The sequence below is a fragment of the Bos taurus genome, chromosome 2 (genome assembly GCF_002263795.3).
Source record: "Bos taurus isolate L1 Dominette 01449 registration number 42190680 breed Hereford chromosome 2, ARS-UCD2.0, whole genome shotgun sequence".
Taxonomy (NCBI): domain Eukaryota; kingdom Metazoa; phylum Chordata; class Mammalia; order Artiodactyla; family Bovidae; genus Bos; species Bos taurus.
Window position 1 is genome coordinate 48,920,927 of NC_037329.1, and position 24,073 is coordinate 48,944,999.

Genomic DNA, 24,073 nt, shown 5'->3' on the forward strand with positions numbered 1-24,073 from the left:
TGGAATTTCTCAGTTTGGCTCTTTATTTCAGACTAATCAATTATATGCTTTTATTTAATTGCACCTTAGTTCTGCCTCCATAAATCTATTATGGTAGGGACAATGTCTTCCTATTTGTATTATCAGCAGCGTTAGGCTCAGAGTCAGTACTCAGTATTCACCAACTGATCAGAGGAGGATAAGGCGACTGGCTTAGGAAACAGCATTCTTACTGCTTTGTGGACTCGATGAGACTACCCAGATCTTTTAAAGCAGTGATCTGTCTCTGGCATGCCTTGTGGTGGCAAGCAGTGACACTTTCTCAGGGAGCTGACCTTATAAGGCAAGGAGATTCACCAACATCTCTTAACATAGTACTTAATGGTTTGGTGCCTAGGCAACTGGCATTTTCTTTTAGGCATCTAACTTCAATATTGTCTTGCAATTTGAAGCCTCTTTCTCTTATTCAACTACCATGGAGACAGTGAGTTATTTAATCAGTGTCTTTTGCAAAATGTTTCTTTCGTATTCTTGAAATCTGTTATTGTTAACCTCTCTCTCAAGATTTCTTTTCTTTTCCATGCACTGTAATTCTAGAGATAGCAGTAGCACTGAATCTGTTTTCTGGCAACTCAACATTTTATTCAGGATTCAGTTCCTACTGGTATTGGCTGCATGAAATCACCTGTTTCAATACGATGAAATATTTGAAATCGTGCATCTTTTGAGCATTGGTTGGGTGGGAGAGGCAATATCACTAGACAGTTGGAATAATTTGTTTCTGTTGTAAATCTGAAGTTTTGAAGTCATGTTGTAATTAAACCTCAATTTACTGAGATTTTAAAAATATAAAACATTTACTGAAATGTCTTTAGAAAGGACTTTCTATGTTTGCTGACTTCCTATAAACTTAAAACCAGTTATGGGATCTAGTAGTTCAGAGAAGTTATGTAACATTTTCTAAAGTTACTACATTCTCTTCTGTATGCATTTAGACAAATAATTTTATCCTTTCTATCACGGTTTACTCACCAAATATATCTGAAACTGGTATAGCTGTTGTAATTTCACTAATAGATTATCTTAGACCTTTTCTTGTATCCTGCAAATAGATGTATAAAAGAATTACAAAATAAAATTTTATTCCACAGAAATATCTGTCACTGTGTTTCCAAGCAGACCATATTCTCTATGAGAGTAGGGACTGTGTCTGCTGTTTTAACTTTAGTGCCTTATAAAATGTCTGGCACTTAGTTGGCACTGAATATCGTTTAGTGAATAAATAAAAGAATGCAGTTGTTGTTCAGTCAATAATTCATGTACGACTCTGCTACCCCATGAACTGTAGCACGCCAGGCTTCTCTGTCCATCACTCTCTCCCTAAGTTTGCTCAAACTCATGTCCATTGAGTTAGTGATGCCATTCAACCATCTCATCCTCTGTTGCTCCCTGCTACTCCTGCCTTCTATTTTTTCTAGCATCAGGGTCTTTTCCAATGAGTCAGCCCTTTGCATCAGGTGGTCAAAGTATTGGAGCTTCAGCATCAGTCCTTCCAATGAATATTCAGGACTGATTTCTTTTAGGACTGACTGGTTTGATCTTCTTGCTGTCCAAGGGACTCTCAAGCATCTTTTCCAGCACCACAGTTCAAAAGCATCAATCCTTTGCTGCTCAGCCTTCTTAATGGTCCAGCTCTCACATCCATACATGACTACTGGAAAAACCATAGCTTTGATTATATGAACCTTTGTTGGCAAAGTGATATGTCTGCTTTTTAAAACACTATCTAGGTTTGACATAGCTATTCTTCCAAGGAGCAAACGTCTTTTAATTTTGTGGCTGCAGTCACCATCCACATTGACTTTGGAGCCCAAGCAAATGAAATCTGACACTGTTTCCACATTTTCCCCATCTATTTGCTGTGAAGTGATAGGATTGGATGCCATGATCTTAGTTTTTGAATGTTGAGTTTTAAGCCAGCTTTTTCACTGTCTTTCCTCACCTTCATCAAGAGGCTCTTTAGTTCCTCTTCACATTCTGCTGTTAAAGTGGTATCATCTGCGTATCTGAGGTTGTTATTTCTCTGGGCAATCTTGATTCCCTCTTGTGCTTCATCTAGCCTGGCATTTCTCATGATGTACTCTGCATAGAAGTCAAATAAGCAGGGTGACAATATACAGCCTTGATGTATTCCTTTCCCAATTTTGAACCAATCTGTTTTTCCATGTCCAGTTCTACCTGTTGCTTCTTGATTTGCATACAGGTTTCTCAGGAGATAGGTTAAAGTGGTCTGGTATTCCCATTTCTTGAAGAATTTTCCAGTTTGTTGTGATCCACAAAGTCAATGGCTTTAGCATAGTCAATGAAACAGAGGTAGATTTATCTTTTGAATATTTTTTAGTGAATAAATAAAGGAATGCAGTAAGAGATGCTAAGTGTCTAAAGTAAGTGACTCTTAGTTTCCTCTGAGTATTGACTAATAATACATGTGTTCAAAGTTTGGAGCTGATTGTTATCTTAGTGATATGAGTTGATTCTAGGTCAGAGTGTTCAGGTCAGGGGAAGTCCCAAAAGCTTAAGTTAATTTATTTTCTTCTAGCTAATAAGGTCTTATAAATAGCTGGAAATTTGATAGGAACAATGGAATTGATTGGACTCCTTAATTTAACAGATCTAATAATGCATACTGTGCGTCAGTGTACCGTTTGTGCTAATATCTAGGGATACAGACTAGCTATGAGCATCCTTATCCTAGATGGTTTAAAGGTCACATATGAGGTATATATTGTGGATTCAGCTATTCCAACACAGGTTTCTAGGAAAAATCTGTTTCAAATTGATCATGACTTTAAATACCATGGATGCCATAGGGTAAAACTCCAATTTACCCAAGTTCAAATTCTGAATCTTGATCAATTTGTTACACTTTTGTATTGTATCTGAAAATTGTGATGAATTTGTTTTTTTAATCTCCCTCAGAGTTTTGTGAAGGTAAGATGAAATAATCTATATAAAACATTTATTCATCCATGTGGCACACAATTTATGTGATTTGGTAAGTTGAAGAAAAGACTTTCAACCCTCTTTAAAACCAAGGTATCTTATACAATTCCCTAATCCACAGGTTGATGATCAGTCTCTTTCATTCAAGCAGAAGATCCTCATAAATCTGCCAAATTTTAATTGCCTTTGACTTCCCTTCATCTGGTGTGGTGATGGTCACGTAGTGATTTTTCAATATCTGGTAAACAAGAATGAAACTTACACAGAGCTTAAAAGTGTTAATGCCCCATCCAAAATACCCATGGCCCTATATAATGTTGGATTTTGTCCAGTGATAAGATTTCAGAAGTCTTTAAAAATTTTTCTTTAAACTGTTTTTGTTTAAAAGTAAGAAGAAAATAAATCTTCCTAAAATACAATTGGCCATGTATATTTTTAGAAAATAAACTACTACTGTTTGAAGAGGAGCAATCTGTACTTTTTCATAAATATGTCACATTTTTGAACTATAAGAAAAAAAGAAAAAGACAACTTCAATCTCCTACTGTTGTTTCAAATTCCATCCAGTTTAGAGGTTTTTTTTTTTTTTTTTTTTTTTACCACACCTCTTAAGTGTCAATTGTGGTGCTGGTGTGGTAGCAACTGGATGGGCTTAGACTTGGGCCTTAATGTATAGTTAGTATATAATACCCAGTAGTTGCTCAGTGCACCTAGCCTTCCAATCTTACCAAGTCCTCTTGTGTCTGGTGGGGTAAATGTGAAAAACCATAGAACCAAACACATTCCAATTCCCCTGGGCTATTTGCTTTTAATAGCGGGTTCACATATAGCTGCACATGTTTTCTCTAAACCCTTAGGGATAATAATTTCAGACACTCCTTTAGCATGCCTTTCTTAAATTTCCCTCACATTCTGTCACAAGTGAAGCCACCTGATTCCAAACCTCTTTTGAGGGTTTGGATAGATTTTATCTCTTCTGTCCCATCCAATTGCTCTCCCTGCTGCTCACATTTCTCCTTTCCTATTCTGTGTTCCTGCAGCTGCTATTTTTTGGGTTGTTTCCTCTGCTTTTACTCTTGCTCAAACCTTAGCTTCAGGGTTGAGTAAGTTGTCACAATGAAATCCCCAGGCTTCTGTGACTGGAGTTTGAGATCATTCCCCAGCCTCTGTGAATATAATAGGAACCTCAATGTAAAGTTCTCATAAGTTGATAAAAGTTAAAATGAGTACCAGAGAAATAACATATTACATACAAATAAACAGATAAAGCAGAAGAGACAAAAAGAGAAATCTTTATAATTTCTGCTTCTCCTTAGTCTGCACGCAGGCTGTCATACAGGCTGTCCAGACATTACCACTTACAGATCTAAACACTTTTGAGTGAAAGCTTTCATTCATCAAAGGAATGTCAGTTAGGATTTGAGTGACTTCACACAGTTAGGGTAATGCTAGCCCTCGTGTTTGCTAGTGTTCAGGAAACAGAAATGTTAGAGTAAATGCTAAGATTTCATGGTTAAACAAATAAAGTTTATTTCTTGTTTATTGCTTAACAATGTAGGTTACCACAGGTCCATGGGGCTCGAGGGATGAGACTCTACTAAAAAGTGTCAGCGTGAAGTCCTGGTTTAAGTGCGCCCACCTTCTACAGCTGCTTACCAGTAATTAAAAGCCTGGAGGAAGATGCATGGGAGGTTTTTCTGGATCATGTTTAGAAATGGTGAACAGAAGTCATTTTTATTCACATTTTATTGGATGACATTACTCTTATGGTTATCTCAACTAAAGTAGAAGCCGAGACCTACATGTAGGAAGAGGAAGAAAGAAATACCTCTTTGCTTAGAAATTAGTTCTACATGGCCATAGCCATCTCCAAAGTTCACTCTTAAGTATAAACCTCAAATCAATCTGATTAATTTCTTTAGTGATAAGTTTCTAAATGATAATTTGAAAAACGTAGGGGAAATAAGGAACCATTCTGATAAACAGCTAATATTTTGTCTCCTTTTTCTATTCAAAGGTCATACTCAGCCCCTCCCCAAAGGAGAAAATTAATAGTACCATTTAGGTGTCACTATAATTTAGGTGTCACTATCACTATAATTTCTTAGTGATTAGTGTTTCTTTCAATCAGGTACAGATATGACTCCATGAGTTCCAGTCACTTCTTTAAAAAAAAAAAAAAAGAGAGGAAAAAAAAAAAAAATCTCTGTCCTCTACCAGCAGATACACAATACTGGATCCAAAACAGGGTAACTGAAAGACAAATTGCCTTTAGAAAAGGGAAGATTGGAAAGCCTAGTGGCTGGTCAGTTGTCCATTTTCAAGAATGAAAGCTTTCTGCAGGAGCTTTGTGAGGACCCCCTGCTCAGCAGAGGAGGACATTTCTGAGCAGACCTTGGATTCGCTCTCATTCCCTTTTTCTTTGTTTACTTCTGTTACTCATCTACCCTTGAAGTCTTCTTCCTTGACTTGAGGCTCTTATTTTCTCTGTTCATGTGAAGTGAGTCATTGTGAAGTCTACCTTATTTGGAACAGCTTTTGAAACCTGCTGCCTGTTAGTGCATTTAGGGTGCTAAGACCTCTTCTATAATCATGGGCTAGTTTTTCTTTTATGTATTTATTTCTTGACCTAATTCATGGATTTTTTTTTTTTTTTTGGTAATATAACTCCTCAAAAACTCATAAGACTTGTGCACTAAGTGCTGACAAGTTAGTTTCACATGCTAGTAATCATCAGCCCAAGTTCTTGCTCTTATGTAATTCTCAAGTCTGGTTTATTTTATTAAATCTTCATCTTAGTGCCTCTTTCTCTCAACATATGGAGGCTGTTTTGAGGTCATTTGAAACAATTTGAGTCCTTTGTAGAATTGATAAGAATTAGTGGGCCTTTTCCCCCTAAAGCCTTTTTCCATTTTATTTCATACTCTCAGGTTCCAAAGCTATTGACTTTTCCAGCCTTGTGAACCTGCAAATTTTTGCATTCAACTTACTCCTGGAACATTAGTCCAAACTTCTTAATCCTTGCCTTAACTGCAATCTTCTTCACACTAACTAGCTATAGGCAGCATATAGCAACTGATGAACACTAATTCTTCTCTCTTTTCAACTATTGTCCCCTGGGGCTAGTCTCAGTAGACTCCTGGTCAACTTTTTAGATTGTTGGAGACAGCGGCACTTTTATCAACTATTTTACCAAAATAAAAGAGGGTTCTCCAACCTACTAGCCATCTACTACCAGAGTCCTGCTGCTGCTGCTGCTAAGTCACCTCAGTCATGTCTGACTCTGTGTGACCCCATAGATGGCAGCCCACCAGGCTCCTCCATCCCAGGGATTTTCCAGGCAAGAATACTGGAGTGGGTTGCCATTTCCTTCTCAAAAGCATGCATACATGCTAAGTCGCTTCAGTTGTGTCTGACTCTTTGTGACCCTATGGACAGCAGCCCACCAGGCTCCTCTGTCCACAGGATTCTCTAGGTAAGAATACTGGAGTGGGTTGCGATTTCCTTCTGCAACCAGAGTGCTAACCCAATGCAAAATACTGGGGATTTTGGTCTAGTAGTATCACATTTTGAGTAAGATAATGGTTAAGCCTTAGGATAATTTTAGTTGTTGTGGCAAATTAGTCCCCACATTTCTTTGACTCCATGTATTAATAAGTTTATTTACTCTTATGTGAAAATTCAAAGTCACTGTGTGGATTCTGTCAGCCATGCCAAGACACATGCCGAAGAAGGTTTTGTTCTCACTAACATTCAGTGTGTCTTCCAACTATGCTTTGAATTTCAACTTTGGGCTAACAGAAGTTGGAAGACATGGAGATGGACACAAAGGAAATTGATGTGGACCCAGGTCTATAGTAGTGCCTGTTCTTTTCACTATGCTCATGCAAACACATTTAACACTAAGAGAAGCTGGGCAAAGTAATCTAGCTGTGCACTCAGGAATCAGATAAGATGGATTTGAAGCATAGCACTTGCAGTCTCTGCTATAATGTCTTAAATGAGTAGGCATTTCTTATGTACAAGAAATCTCAGAGCAGACTGTTGAAAGCTGGTGTTCTGATCCTATCATAACAATAGAGACTGCTTTTATCTCCCCTACTCCCTTTTTTTCCCAGAAAAAAAAAGTGCTCTTGCCTGAGATTTCCAGCAATAACTTATTGTCCAGACTTGAACTAAGTGACCATTGTTAGTAGCAAGAGAGGCTGGGAAGTTGGATATTTTAGCCAGGAACATTTCTCCTCTGTTTAGAATTGGTTCATTTACTAAGGGTGAAGAGGAGAATGACATTGGGTAGTGTCTGCACTAGACATTATCAGTGTCTTTCTCAAAGCATATGATTTCCACACTCCAGGGAAACATCCTACCCTGGTACAGACCTCTTTTTCTCTCAGAAAGTAGTATATAAAGCACTCCTATCTTCTAGAACATTCAGAAATATATATTTGAAATGTCTTTCAGTACCTTGCACCATAGTACGTAGCTAATTTTTTATTGGAATAGTTAACCAAATCAGTAAATACATCAGTAAACCTGTGTGACTGGAGCTTCCCTGATGGCTCAGATGGTAAGGGATCTGCCTGCAATGCAGGAGACCTGGGTTTGATCCCTAGGTTGGGAAGATCCCCTGGAGGAGGGCATGGCAACCCACTCCAGTATTCTTGCCTGGAGAATCCCCACGGACAGAGGAACCTGGCAGGCTACAGTCAGTGCGCTGGGTCACAAAGAGTCAGATATGACTGAGTGACTAAACACACACCTGTGTGACTGAGGAGTTAAAAGTAGATGTCCTTTGACAACTGTCACCAACAAATGTGCAAGTCCAGTTATGTAATGGATAGAATGAGATAGTTATTGTTCATTTACAAACCATTTCCCCCAGATATTTCTTATCTATGAGATAGTTTATGCCTTCTAAGTCATCAACAGTTTGCATTCAAGTTTCTTCTCTCTTTTATAGTCCTAGAGAAAACTTAAAAAAAAAAAACCCAAATTCCAAAGAAGTCCATAAAATAGAAGTCACCCCAAAGTGTGAAAAATACATTTAGTAAAGAACTCTAAGCTAAAAGGCAAGGACTGTATTTTTGGAAGGCAGGGGAGGTGGAGAATACTGTTATGAAACCAATAAAATGAAAAGCAAACTTTTTTTTGACTGAAATAGATTGATAATGCAAATACTGATTATTACTGTGCCTGGAAAAATTCATCTAGTCAAAAAGAGCAAATGTCAAGACTATATGTCCATGAGTCTCTCTTTTTTTTAACTTGTTTTATCTGGTGGTTAAAACAGGGAGGAACAGGTACATGAGAGGTACATGCTATGTGCACTGTTGAAATGACGCAGCCAAAGACACAGGGTTTTGCTTTAGAAGCCACAAAAGACTTCCTGTGATGTCAGGCAGCCTGTAATAACCCAAATAATAGCCCCCAAATGCACATCTCTGATGTAAGCTGCCATTATCAGGTGATAATTATTTCTTCTTTATAGGAATCAGCTTGCCAATCACTTTGACATGCTTTCAGTTTGTTTCAACAGTACACGAGTTTCCTTTTGCTTTTCCATGGAAAGTCTTTGACAGACTTCATTGCTTTGAGTGCCAGTCACTGTCTTGTTGGAAGTCTGTCTGGATGTCCCTTTCTGCAAAGCAAGTAAGTTTCTGTAGCATCAAAGTGAGAATAAAAATATGTTGACAAGCTCAGCTCTCTTTGTGAATCCCTTGGACAGTTGGGCCCTACTATGCTCTAAATACAGGACTGTTATTGGAAAATATTAGCTGATGGTGGTAGAATGTGCCCATGGAAATAGGATGTCCTGAAGGTGGGGAATTTCAGCCAGATGCTAGCACTGAAGGATATCTAAGCAAATTCTTCCAGGATTTGTATGTAGAGATGTATTTTCCTAAAATTAAAAACTTTCATTGTGAAAACTCTTGTAAGAAAACAGGAAAACATTTTGACTTAGCTTGTCAGGAAACATACAACTTATTTTAGGTTTTTTTTTTGAAGACTTATATTTTTAAAATATAACAAAAATGAAATTAAGACTAATTTTACCACCCTGCTGGATAGGGAAGTGAGAGCGTTGTTTGAAAGTGGACCTAGCTAGGAGTTATTTTGCTTTTCTTGCTCTCTCAGCCCTGGCTCCACAACTCCAGAACAATACATACATTTAAAACTTTGTTCTGCTTCATAGAAACTGGCCTTTCTCAAACTTTGTTTTGAAAAGGATACATATACCCATATGTATCCACCATGGATATAATCTCTGATTCAATGGTTTTCCTTTAAAAAAAACACTATTGTAGTTGACAGGGCTTGTCTACATTCTCCAGGGGATTCTGTAGATCTCATATTTCCTTTACTTTTGCCCCAGGCAACTGAGTTTTTGAAGAAAAATTTGAAAGTTGGTGATATAAATTTCAATTTATTTTTTACCATCCATAGTTTTGTTCAAAACATCTTCAATTTTCTTGTTTTGTGTTGTTCCTTATTAATAGGACAACATGATGCTAGGGACCTGCTATTTTTTCTCCAGCATACTGAGAAAATTCTCTGCATGGAAAAATTGTACCTTCATTCACACCACTGACAGTAACACCTGACAACTAGGAGGGACACTTCTCTCCCTTGCATTCTCCATGCTGCTGCTGCTGCTGCTAAGTCGCTTCAGTCATGTCCGACTCTGTGCGACCCCATAGACGGCAGCCCACCAGGCTCTGCTGTCCCTGGGATTCTCCAGGCAAGAACACTGGAGTGGGTTGCCATTGCCTTCTCCATTGTGTGAAAGTGAAAAATGAAAGTGAAGTCGCTCAGTCGCATCTGACTTGTAGCAACCCCATGGACTGCAGCCTACCAGGCTCCTCCATCCATGGGATTTTCTAGGCAAGAGTATTGGAGTGGCTTGCCATTGCCTTCTCCATGCATTCTCCATATCTACCCAATTATCAAGGCCTATGGATTTTTACTTCCCGAATGTCTTTATCATCTGTTTCTTAATCTATTCTTGCTGTTGTATTCTTTGGTCTAGTCTAATATCCTCTCTCAGCTTGACCATGGCAATAACTTCATTACTGACTCTTGTTCATATTTACCCCTCTGATACAGTCTCCGCATTCTGGCCAGAGTGGTCCTCTATAAACGTAAATCAAGGATGTCATCTCCATGCCTAAGATCTCTCAATGATTTTATCTAAAGACATAGACCAAAATCCCTAACATAAGCTAACATGTGTTCATTTCATTCTTTTCCTTCTGAACTTATGTGTCTTTTTTAAAAATAACCTGCTTCTTTGCCCCTTAAAGCCTTCTTCTGGCTTCTCCATTTTTGGGGTCTCTCTTGTCATTCTGTGCTGATGGGAACTTGAGCCATTGTAAACTGACCTTAAAAATTATTGTGACTTGTACAACAGTCATGGAGCTGTGGGACTTCGAGTCTTTAGGTTACAGTATCTTGAGGCCTTTTTCACTTTGCTTCCATTAGGTGCTCTGCAACAAACCGACAGTCCTAACCTTTGGGTAAGTCCACACAAGTTACTTGGATGCCTTCCTTTAAATTTTGAATGTTATCCAAGCCCCATCTACCCTGGCCTAAGAAACCAGAGCATGTTACTCCAGCTGATGATTCCTAATTGGAACAATCCAGTAAATGAGTCTCTAAAAGTGTCATTTTGGGGACTGTGTAACATGTCTGCTGGAGCTCAGTTTGTTTACACTTTGCCAGTGTCATCATTTACAAACTTCAAAAAACACATTGACAAATTCCCTAGCTGTTTTGGCAGTGCTTCCATCAATCACCCAACTAATAGCACCAACATTTCTCCTGGGCTATTATAGTCACTTCAATCGCTGCTGCTGCAGCTTCAGGAGAAAATAAATCAGAAGGGACTCTTTCAGATGGTCGCAAGTACAACACCATTTTTTTATTAAGCAGTATTTCCCTCCTCTCTCTTTTCTCCCTTCCCTCTCTCCACCTGCCTATAAACAATTTTTTTTGCTTTGTACTGCCTTAGATAAAGTAATCTAGATCTATGGCTTCCCTTTAGAGGCCCCTTTGCAATATTATTGGGTAATGGGCCTATTTATTATTTTGGATTTTTGTATGTCCTCTTTAGTTACTTTGTGCAGCCTCTCAAATCAATAAGTGTATTGTGTTTCTGCCGGCAACAGGTGCCTAGCTTCTCAAGCCCAACACACCCTCAGAGAGTGGCTCACATGTCTAATGACCACAGCATGAAAACCTGAAACCCTTTTGCCTTTCAACCAGGTTCTTTGTGTGGCAGCTTCAGGCAGCAGCTGTATCTCTGAGACTGAGTAGCTAGAGTATCCTTGCTCTTGCACTTCTGTTGTTGCCTTCTATTACTAAAGCCTCACACCCCTTTTTACAAGGAATAAATATTGCAAATACTCAGCTGCTACATCACCTCTGCAGATTTGTTTCTCTGAGTGCTACAGTCCTTCCTTATTTTCTATATTCCAAGCTTGTCTTTTTTCCTTGCAAACTGACCTGGGCTTGACACTCTTAAACAAGAGTGTATTTCAAAAAAAAAAAAAAGAGAGAGAGAGATAAAAACAGTCAACCTCTTCCAACTTCCTCATCATTAAGAAGCACAACCACATCTTCTCCCTTCACTGCACACACATTCAGAATCTGGACAGTGGAAGGGGAGTGCCTGCCAAACTTGGCAGATCAGGTGAGGAGGGCTGGCTGGGGATCTGCAGCCCAGCTGGAGTGTTTGCTGGCTGGAATGCCAACTGCAGGGCCAAACAAACTCTAAGACTGCATTTCAAGTTGCTGCCTGAGAGATGCTGTTAACTCCATCACTGAGGGCTCTATTCATCCTAAATGATCCATGGTCCTGGACAAAGCACCAACTGCAGCCTGTTGCAAATCTTGGCTCTGTATCTGACCAACCTATTAATCAGAATTTTAACTGGGCCTTGAAAGCGTTTTTCTTTCATGTGTAAGTCAGAGAGTGGATCGTGGTAGAGACTTCATGTAAATGATGCTATCAACTTGATGTATGGGGCCTTCGATGTCTGAATCTGTGGTCAAAAGGAGTATTATTTACCCTAAAAAAGTAATCCTTCCCCTGGATGCCTTAACTGCTTGAGGCTGTCTTCTCTATTAGCACTTTCATTGATTGACAGCTCTTTCTTGGTGCTGAAATGACCAAATGGCAGTAATCATTTTTATGTTTGAAAGGACTTTTCTCTTCAGTTAAAAGAGAAACACCCTCAATTTTTATTTTTTTTTTTTAAGCAGTTTTTCCAAGGTGGATTATTTTGTTTAATGGTAATCAGCCTCAAAGCTGTTTTTAGTTAATCAGCAACAATTATCTACTTGTATAAGTGAATGTATTCATAAAACAACTGACTGATTAGAATTTACTGACCTCAAAAGGGAGGGATATTTTCAAATTCCATTTTAGCCCTCAGTGACATGAGAATCTTTAGTACAGAGAAAGAATCAACATTTATTCCTTGTGTATATTGATGATTTTATTTTTATCAGATCTAAAACTGGGTTGATGATTGCAAATACTCCAACTCATTTATGGTAGGATGTTTTGAGTTCATATTTTAAATAATACAATGTTTGTCAAACTTGGATATTGCATAGATTCCATTTCAAGGATTCAGTTTTCATGGCCCTTTCATATTGACTTGAATTTGTTAAACTAGTGAAAACCTTCTTGTCCATATAACTTTCTTTACCACTCTAAAATCTAAGGAAATTAGCAAATTAAATGAAAACAAAACCACAAAATCAATAAAATGTAATTAACAGCATTAATTAAATGATAAAAGAAATGTTAATTGTTAAAAGTAAATGGGTCACTCGCAGTGGAACCAGGGTTCTAGACATGCATGACAGTAAAATATGACACGCTGATGCTAATATGTTATGTGATCACTAGTGAGCTGTAACACTGTATGGCCTTCATAGCACGAAGATATCACTTATGCCCTTTGCTTTTCTTCTTGTTCCATTGGCTCATGGCAATTACTGAGGACTGGTTGATCAATTACCTTGATCATGAGATACATGCAAAAGGTAATTTTCAAATCATGGGACAGAAATTGGTGAGGAAGCAATACAGGAAATCTAGGAAATTCATAATATTTTCATAGTTTTAAAAATCAACAAAATGAGAACACAGAATTTGAAAATTCTTATAAATAAAGTTGTTGAGTCCTAAAAATATGTTCTTTAACTGTGGTTTTTAAAATACTGGATTAAAAGAGAGCATGTCTAAGACTATACTAGCCTTCACTCTTCTGCTGATCCACCAGTCATAATCCACTGAGACTTTTACTTAGCCTTCTCACACTTTAGTTATTATTTTTGTCATATAAAACCAACTGAAATGACACAATTCAATATTTGTATTAGGCATCTACTATGTGCCAATCATGGGGTAAAATGTAGAACAGATCAGAGAAGAAAGAATGACAAGACAATCTATTATCTTAAAAAATGGTGATTCGATCAACTTATAAACACACACACACACACACACACATACACACATGCAATGTCAAAGCTATGAGTCAAGTTTATTCCATTTTACTGAGGACTATAGTATGGAGACAGCCCTCAGATAGCTCTGAAAAACTGTTTTAAGGAGGTAATGGTACATAAGTAATATTGGCTAAGGAGGGTACATGCAATTAAGCACATACTTCAGTAGAGGGTTGCTGCTAGTCACGAGGAACAGATATCTTAGTTAATGGTTTTAGAGCTTTTCTAAATACAAGAAAATTCAAGAATTGGGGTTTATAAAATTTTCTTCTGAAAATATCTCACTATCTGAAGGCCTGCTCTGCCAGTTTTCTCAGAGCACAGAATGTCTCATTCCTGATTTCTGCCCTGAACTTTTTTCAGTTAAAGATCAGTGACACTACTGACTCAATCCTTGTAGAGCTGAATGTTCAATGTAATAGGCATGTTATATATTATGTGTTAGTTGCTCAGTCGTGTCCAATTCTTTGTGATGCTATGGACTGTAGCCCGCCAGGCTGTTCTGTCCATGGAATTCTCCAGGCAGGAATGTTAGAGAGGGTTGTCATTCCCTTCTCTAGGAAATCTTCCTTACCCAGGTATTGAACCAGAGTCTCCTGCACTGCAGGCAGATTCTTTATCTGAGCCTGATAAAGTCAGGGATGAGCTGACTTCATATAATATACATGCATTATTCTTTTTATTAGTAATACACTTACCATTGTAAACTGAACAATCAACAGTTTACTTGTTAGCTTCCACCAAGGTGGTCAAATTATCAAATACTGAAAGGATTTCTTTCCACTATGAAGCCATCAGTTCAGTTCAGTTCAGTCGCTCAGTTGTTTCTGACTCTTGGCGACCCCATGAATCACAGCACGCCAGGCCTCCCTGTCCATCACCAACTCCTGGAGTTCACTCAAACTCACGTCCATCGAGTCATGGTGGCATGGTGATGCCATCCAGCCATCTCATCCTCTGTTGTCCCCTTTACCTCCTGCCCCCAATCCCTCCCAGCATCAGAGTCTTTTCCAATGAGTCAACTCTTCTCATGAGCTGGCCAAAGTACTGGAGCTTCAGCTTTAGCATCATTCCCTCCAAAGAACACCCAGGGCTGATTTCCTTCAGAATGGACTGGTTGGATGTCCTTGCAGTCCAAGAGACTCTCAAGAGTCTTCTCCAACACCACAGTTCAAAAGCATCAATTCTTCAGCGCTCAGCTTTCTTCACAAATAAGCAAATAAACTATGCTTACTATCATTAAGGACAGAAAGAGGAAACTGAAACCATGAGCAAATAAGAAAAGATAAAGCAAAGAGACAGATTTGAGCAAAAAACTAAATCAAATTAGAAGATAGATCTGAGGAAATCAACCAAGATGTATTATAGAGTGATAAGCAGATGGAAGATATGAGATAAACATATGGGTGATATCAAGGGAAATTAAAAAAAAATCATGGTGAATCCAAAGAAATAGTCCAACAGAAGTTTAACAGGAATTACAAAGAGAGAAAAGAGAATCAGCACCAGACAATATTGGAAGAGATAATGGCTGAAAAATTACAATACTTGAAAGATGTGAGTCATTTGGTTTAAAAAAATATATATACATATATATATCAAGAATATCTGAGGAAGATTAGGAAAACAAATTTTCATTTAATAGTGTCACAGGAAAACTGTAGAATATGAAATATAAAGAAAATAAAAGCAACCAACAGGAGAACAACATAATGACAGCATAGATTTTACCAGCTCACCTAAATGTCCTAAATGGAGTCTCAGGCTCCAAAAACTTTACTCTAGACCAAGGATGAACATGCTGTGACAAGTTCATATACTGAACCATGGACTCCAGGAAATTATGGCAGCAGGAGAACAAAAAAAATATTTATGGGAAATAACTTGTCTTTAAGTGAGAAATTGTATGTTAAAAAATATTGTTTTATATATTTTGAGATACTTAAGATTTTTTAAATTGCTTTTATATAAATCTTTTGATGCTACATTCACAGAAATTGTTTCCCATAGGAAAGGCAATAATTATTTGTTCCATTTTAAGGATGACAACACTGAAAATCTTTCTGGTCAAACAATGTTTAAAACTCATAAAGCAGGTAGGTATAAGAGGAAGGTTGAGAAACACAGGTGCTCTGATCCTTGATTCATATTTTAGGTCAGGGTTTACATAAAGCAAATATTTGGTTATTGTATTTGCCAATTATGCTGTATTAAAATGGGCATTGTTAAAACAGAGATTATCTGTCAGTTCCAAATATAGTTGCCTCAGAGAGTAACACTAGAGTTGCTACATTTAGTCCTTTTACAAATCACATTTGAGTAAAGATATTAAGAATGCAATATATTTCTCTAAATATTGTCCAGACTTATTTTTAGTGGCTTTTGATAAGAATATATTTGGTTCAGAGCTACACTAGTGAGGACTCCTAAAACATAAGTTCTAGAGTTAATTTAGGGCAGAAACATAAATAGTTTAGACTGTTTTATGATGGAAAAGGTCAATGTTCATTCCAATCCCAAAGAAAGGCAATGCCAAAGAATGCTCAAACTACCGCACAATTGCACTCATCTCACACACTAGTAAAGTAATGCTCAAAATTCTCCAAGCCAGGCTTTAGCAATATGTGAACCATGAACTTCCAGATGTTCAAGCTGGTTTTAGAAAAGGCAGAGGAACCAGAGATCAAATTGCCAACATCTGATGGATCATGGAAAAAGCAAGAGAGTTCCAGAAAAACATCTGTTTCTGCTTTATTGACTATGCCAAAGCCTTTGACTGTGTAGATCACAACAACTGTGGAAAATTCTGAAAGAGATGGAAATACCAGACCACCTGACCTACCTCTTGAGAAACCTATATGCAGGTCAGGAAGCAACAGTTAGAACTGGACATGAAACAACAGACTGGTTCCAAATAGGAAAAGGAGTATGTCAAGGCTGTATATTGTCACCCTACTTATTTAACTTACATGCAGAGTACATCACGAGAAACACTGGGCTGGAGAAAGCACAAGCTGGAATCAAGATTGCCGGGAGAAATATCAATAACCTCAGATATGCAGGTGACACCACCCTTATGGCAGAAAGTGAAGAAGAACTAAAGAGCCTCTTGATGAAAATGAAAGAGGAGAGTGAAAAAGTTGGCTTAAAGCTCAACATTCAGAAAACTAAGATTATGGCGTCTGGTCCCATCACTTCATGGCAAATAGATAGGGAAACAGTGGCTGACTTATTTTTCTGGGCTCCAAAATCACTGCAGATGGTGATTGCAGTCATGAAATTAAAAGATGCTTACTCCTTGGAAGGAAAGTTATGACCAACCTAGATAGCATATTGAAAAGCAGAGACATTACTTTGCCAACAAAGGTCCGTCTAGTCAAGGCTATGGTTTTTCCAGTGGTCGTGTATGGATGTGAGAGTTAGATTACAGAGAAAACTGAGTGCCAAAGGATTGATGCTTTTGAACTGTGGTGTTGGAGAAGACTCTTGAGAGTCCTTTGAACTGTAAGGAGATCCAACCAGTCCATCCTAAAGGAGATCAGTCCTGGGTGTTCATTGGAAGGACTGATACTGAAGCTGAAACTCCAATACTTTGGCCACCTCATGTAAAGTGCTGACTCACTGGAAAAGACCCTGATGCTGGGAAAGATTGAGGGCAGGAGGAGAAGGGGATGACAGGATGAGATTGTTGGATGGCATCAGCGACTCATGGATGTCTGTTTGGGTGGACTCCGGAAGTTGCAGATGGGCAGGGAGGCCTGGTGTGCTGCAATTTATGGGGTCACAAAGAATTGGACATGACTGAGTGACTGAACTGAACTGATGATTAAGGAAATCTACACCAAGAATGATTTACTTGTATTGAAGGTCTTTGCACAGATGATATGATTATTTATACAAAAAATTGAGAAGAATTGATAGAAAAATTTTTGGAAATTAAAAAAAATTTCTGAATATAGAAAACGGAAAGGACAAAGTTTTTCTACAAAGAAAATGGAAAGGACAAAGTATTTCTACACAGAAAATGGAAAGGACAGGCAAATTATTAGAAATAAAATGGTGAAAGTGGGCACAAATGCACAAATCAAAACCACTATGAGGTACCATTTCACACCAGTCAGAATGGCTGTAATCCAAAAGTCTACAAGCAATAAATGCTGGAGAGGGTGTGGAGAAAAGGGAACCCTCTTACACTGTTGGTGGGAATGCAAACTAGTACAGCCACTATGGAGAACAATGTGGAGATTCCTTAAAAAACTGGAAATAGAACTGCCTTATGATCCAGCAATCCCACTGCTGGGCATACACACTGAGGAATACAGAAGGGAAAGAGACACGTGTACCCCAATGTTCATCGCAGCACTGTTTATAATAGCCAGGACATGGAAGCAACCTAGATGTCCATCAGCAGATGAATGGATAAGAAAGCTGTGGTACATATACACAATGGAGTATTACTCAGCCATTAAAAAGAATACATTTGAATCCATTCTAATGAGGTGAATGAAACTGGAGCCTATTATACAGAGTAAAGTAAGCCAGAAAGAAAAACACCAATACAGTATACTAACGCATATATATGGAATTTAGAAAGACGGTAACAATAACCCTGTATACGAGACAGCAAAAGAGACACAGATGTATAGAACAGTCTTTTGGACTCTGTGGGAGAGGGAGAGGGTGGGATGATTTGGGAGAATGGCATTGAAATACGTATAATATCATATATGGAATGAGTCGCCAGTCCAGGTTTGATGCACGATACTGGATGCTTGGGGCTGGTGCACTGGGACGACCCAGAGGGATGGTATGGGGAGGGAGGAGGGAGGAGGGTTCAGGATGGGGAACGCGGGTATACCTGTGGTGGATTCATTTCGATATTTGGCAAAACCAATACAATAGTGTAAAGTTTAAAAGTAAAATAAAATTTAAAAAAAAATAAAAAAAAAGAAATAAAACGAATTTCTGAAGGCTTTCTGATATAAAATATTCCATAAAACCTCTTTTAGTTCCAGGTATCAACTTTAAATAATTAGAAATTTTAAATTGTGTTAGTTCTCAAATATGGAAAGTACCAATATGCATGCTAGTCCTTACAGTAAGAGGTGGAGTCTGTTTTCCTTTCCAGTAAATCTGGTTGTCCTTGTCATATAAGTTGGCAGAAATGATGACGTGCCAATTCCAGACTCAACATTTAAGAGAGGTGGCACATTGTTCTTTTTCTCATAGAAACCAGTCACCATGTAAGAGGTCAAACTACCTTGATGACACCATGTTGTTAGAAAGTGCAATATATTCACACAGAGATAGAGGAGATTCTTGTTCATTGTTATTCAGTCGCTAAGTCATGTCCAGCTTTTTCTGACCCCATGGACTGCATCATGCCAGCTTTTCCTATGCTTCGCTGTCTCCCAGAGTTTGCTGAAACTCTTGTCTATTGAGTCAGTGATGCCGTCTAACTATCAAATCCTCTGTTGCTCCCTTCTCCTGCCCTCAATCTTTCCAGCATCATTTTTTCCAATGAGTCGTCTCTTTGCATCAGTTGGCCAAAGAATTGGTGTTTCAGCATCAGTCTTCCAGTGAATATTAGGGGTTGATTTCCTTTAGGATTGACTGATTTGATCTTCTTGCAATCCAAGGGACTAGCAAGAGTCTTCTCCAGCACCATAATTTGAAAACTTTTGTTTTTTGGATTTCAGCCTTCTTTAAGGTTCAGCTGTCACATCCATACATGACTACTGGAAGAAACATAGCTTTGACTATATGGATCTTTGTCAGCAAAGTGATGTCTGTGCTTTTTAATATGCTGTCTAGGTTGGTCATAGCTTTTCTTCCAAGGAGCAACTATCTTTTAATTTCATGGCTGAATTCAACATCTGCAGTGATTTCAGAGCCCAAGAAAATAAAATCCATCACTGTTTCCATGTTTTCCCCATCTATTTGCCACGATGTGATGGGATCAGATGCCATCATCTTAGTTTTTTGAATGTTGAATTTTAAAGCCAACTTTTCCACTCTCTTTTTTCACACTGATCAAGAGGCTTGTTGTTAGTTCCTCTTTATTTTCTGTCATTAGAGTAGTATCATCTGCATATCTGAGGTTATTGATATTTCTCCCGGCAATCTTGATTCCAGCTTGTGTTTGATCTAGCCCAGCATTTCTCATGATGTACTCTGCATAGAAGTTAAATAAGCAGAGTGACACTATACAGCCTTGACATACTCTGTTCCCAATTTGGAACCGGTCTGTTGTTCCATGTTCAGTTCAAACTGTTGCTTCTTGACCTGCATACAGATTTCTCAGAAGTCAGGCAAGGTGATCTAATATTCCCAACTCTTCAAGAATTTTCCAGTTTGTTGTGATCCATACAGTCAAAGGCTTTAGCATAGTTAATGACGTAGAAGTTGATGTTTTTCTGGAATTCTCTTGCTTTCTCTGTGGTCCAATGAATGCTGGCAATTTGATCTCTGGTTCCTCTGCCCTTTCTAAATCCAGCTTGTAAAACTAGAAGTTCTTGGTTCACATACTGCTGAAGCCAAGCTTGAGGGATTTTGAGTATTACCTTGCTAGAATGAAAAATGAGTGTAACAGTATGATAGTTTGAACATTCTTTGGCATTGCCTTTCTTTGGGATTGGAACAAAAACTGACCTTTTCCACTCCAGATCTTAAGCCATCTCACTCGAGGGACAAATAGGTGAGCGAAGAAGCCGTCTTGGACATTCTAACTCTGGAAAAGAGCAAACAAGGCGGAAGAATTTCCTTGCTGAGCCAATTCAGATTAAAGAATCATAAAAAAAATACATTTGTTTAAAAAAGATAAAGAATATATTCATGTTTTAAGCCATGAAGTTTGGCGGTAGTTTGTTATACAGCGATTGATATCTGTAACATGAGATATCTAGATCTAGGGGTGCTACTAACCAAAGAACATAAAACATGAAACTGACATTGTGTCTGAGCAGTGGAGTGGAAGGAAACCTAAGTGAGGAAATTGTTGTTGGAAGCTGGTGAAAAAGAAAACCTGTGTTATACAGTGGTGAAATGTTTTGCAGCATCATTGTCTGCAAATATATGGGAGAAGGAAAACATACCTAATAAGCTTATACATTTGGCTGAGGGAATTTCTGGGAAGAATTTTGTAAACTTTCTATGATAAAGTGCATGAAAAGAGAAATGAAATAGAAAAGGAACTTCTCAATTTACCCTAGGATTTAGAAAAAAATCCAATTCAAGGCATGCTGAAATCTATACTATTTCTTATTAGCAGTTTGTCCAGCTGGCAAAATATTCTCAGAATAAGAAATACCCTCAAGGAGAAGATCAAATGTAGGGAGATATCAGTTAAATCTATACCTTAGAATTAAGATCAGATCAAGTGTATGGCCATCAAGCCTTTCCTGAAAATATTTAGAAGATTGGAGTCAGTACTTCAAAGGCTTTCTAAATCAGACAAAAAAAGTTATAATAATTTTAAGCATGTTGTCCCACACCATTCTGACCTGCAGAGATTATTCTGTCTAGATAAATATTTGTGGGTGCAACTTTTGCATAATGGAGTCAATTGCAGTAAAATTCCTAGAAAATCCATCAAGCTTTAAAGACAAGTTATTGGAGAGAGCACTGCCAGTGTGAACCAAAAGAGACTTACAATACAAAAATAAAAGGAAGTCTTAGGATCCCCAAACTTACATAAGCAGCAGACATGGTGAGAAAGCTACTCAGCCACAAACATGGGAGGTTTCTTATAGAACGGGAAGAATGACTCAGAGGGCACAGCCATGAACCACAGAGAAATATTCCAAGAGAGCAGAACTAGAGTCAAATCTAGGAATTGCTTTTGAAGCAGAGGGAACTGAGAATATGTGACTGAATATATTTCAGAATTTCTATGGGACAGTTAAATTTCTATATGTGTTCCTTTTCAGAACTGGGGTGTCTAATGAGTTACTCTTTTCTTATTGGCCATGGAGAGGTAGATAATATGTCATTTTTAGTTCACAAGTTGTTGTACCTGAAAGACTGCATCTGAGAAGGCCTTATTTCAGTGTCTACCATTTAGATAAATCTGCATTAAAAAATCTGAGCCTTATGTCAGAGTGAAACAAAATTGTGTATAAGGGTGAGCATACTTAGCATGTGGAAGCTATATGAATCATCATGGCCTGAGACCACCATCAATTCCTTCCCTCCTTCTATGTATACATGCATGCGTGTGTGCTAAGTCACTTCAGTTGTGTCTGACTCTGTGACACAATGGACTGTAGCCCACCAGGCTCCTCTGTCCAGGGGATTCTCCAGGCAGGAATACTGGAATAGGTTGCTGTGCCCTTCTCCAGGGGATCTTTCTGACCCAGGGATCAAATCCACATCTCTTTATGGCTCCTGCATTAGCGGGTGGGTTCTTTACTACTAGCTCCACCTGGGAAGCCCCTATGTATACACTACTCCTCAAAACAAGAAGTGAAGTCTATTTATCTTCCCCTTGAAATCATTCTGAATTTGTGATTGGATTTGTTCAATAGAATGGGACAGTAAGCATGCTATGCAAATTCTAGTATCCATTAGGAGATTTAAGGACTTCCACTTCCTTCTCTTAGGAGCCAGCCATCAAGTTATAAGTCCAACTACCCTGAAGCCATCATGATGTGAGCAAACTCAAGCACGCCACATGGAGAGACCACATGGAGAGAGAGACATGGTCATCTTGTCCTCAGTAGCTCTATACATCCCAGCAGACACAACAGTCATATGGGTGAAGGCACCATCTTGGACTTTCCAATTTTAGCAAGTATCACGAGGAGCAAAAAAATTACCCAGTCTGGCCTAGCCTGAATGATGGAATCAAGAGAAATAGTATGTTGTTGTTCATAAACAACTTGGTTTGGGAGTAGTTTGTTTAACAATAATAGGAAACAAGAACGTTAGCTTAAAAGTATATTACTTACAAGGGTAAGAAAAACAAGGTTTTAAATGATTATTAAGTAGAAAGTAATAAGAATAATCAAACACTGAAAGTCATCAAGGAAGATCTGAGTAAATGGGGAAGTGTAACGTTCATAATTAAGAAGAGAGTATTATTATGATGTTAATGCTCCCCAAATTAACCTGGGTTTAAAAACTGGAATGCCTTTGGGAAAAAATTAGATTCATCTTATAAAGATAACAATGATTATATCCCACTGACTAGCAAAATCACTTGTACCAAATATATATATAATATATTTATATAAAATATATATTAAAAATATATGTATAAATATATACATGTACCAAATATAAATATATATATATATATATATATATATATATATATATATATACACACATACATACACTATTGGAGAAGGAAATGGCAACCCACTCCAGTATTCTTGCCTAGAGAATTCTGTTGATGGAAGAGCCTGGTGGGCTGCTGTCCATAGGGTTGCACAGAGTCAGACATGACTGAAGCAATTTAGTGTGCCTATATAAATTGAGAGGGAAATGGCAGCCCACTCCAGTGTTTTTGCCTGGAGAATCCCAGGGACAGAGGAGCCTGGTGGGCTGCTGTCAATGGGGTCACACAGAGTTGGACATGACTGAAGCGACTTAGCAGTAGCAGCAGCAGCAGCATATATACACTATACACTCCAGAGAAACTCTTGTACTTCATATCAGGAGATTTGCATATGTACAAGAATAACCAGCCCCAATTAAATGGATATATAATATATACTATCTACCTACAGAAGAATTCTCTACTTCAGTGGAAATAAATGAGCTTCAGGCATATGCATCAATGTGAATGATTCTCAAAAACAATTTCTAGAAAAAAATTTAGAATGATACTTACAGAATGGCTACATTCAGTTCAGTTCAGTTCAGTCACTCAGTCGTGTCCGACTCTTTGCAACCCCATGAATCGCAGCACACTGTGCCTCCCTGTCCATCACCAACTCCCGGAGTTCATACGAACTCATGTCCATCGAGTTGGTGATGCCATCCAGCCATGTCATCCTCTGTCATCCCCTTTTCCTCCTGCCCCAAATTCCTCCCAGCCTCAGAGTCTTCCAATGAGTCAACTCTTCCATTAGGTGGCCAAAGTTCTGGGGTTTCAGCTTTAGCATCATTCCTTCCAAAGAAATCCCAGGGCTGACCTCCTTCAGAATGGACTGGTTGGATCTCCTTGCAGTCCAAGGGACTCTCAAGAGTCTTTTCCAACACAACAGTTGAAAAGCATCAATGTTTCGTCACTCAGCTTTCTTCACAGTCCAACTCTCGCATCCATACATGACCACAGGAAAAACCATAGCCTTGACTAGATGGACCTTTGTTGGCAAAGTAATGTCTCTGCTTTTGAATATGCTATCTAGGTTGGTCATAACTTTCCTTCCAAGGAGTAAGCGTCTTTTAATTTCATGGCTGCAGTCACCATCTGCAGTGATTTTGGAGCCCCCCAAAATAAAGTCTGACACTGTTTCCCCTGTTTCCCCATCTACTTCCCATGAAGTGATGGGACTGGATGCCATGATCTTCGTTTTCTGAATGTTGAGCTTTAAGCCAAACTTTTCACTCTCCTCTTTCACTT

The 24,073-nt window shown here is 38.3% G+C and overlaps 1 long non-coding RNA gene across 1 annotated transcript in view; it reads left to right on the plus strand.

The window, feature by feature from the left end:
- Window positions 1-384: 384 nt before the first annotated feature.
- LOC112442629 (uncharacterized) overlaps window positions 385-24,073 on the plus strand; it is a 158,565-nt gene continuing 134,876 nt past the window's right edge. Inside the window, exon 1 of the long non-coding RNA XR_003030832.2 lies at window positions 385-463. This is a non-coding gene — a long non-coding RNA (uncharacterized lncRNA). The remainder of the gene's footprint in view (window positions 464-24,073) is intronic.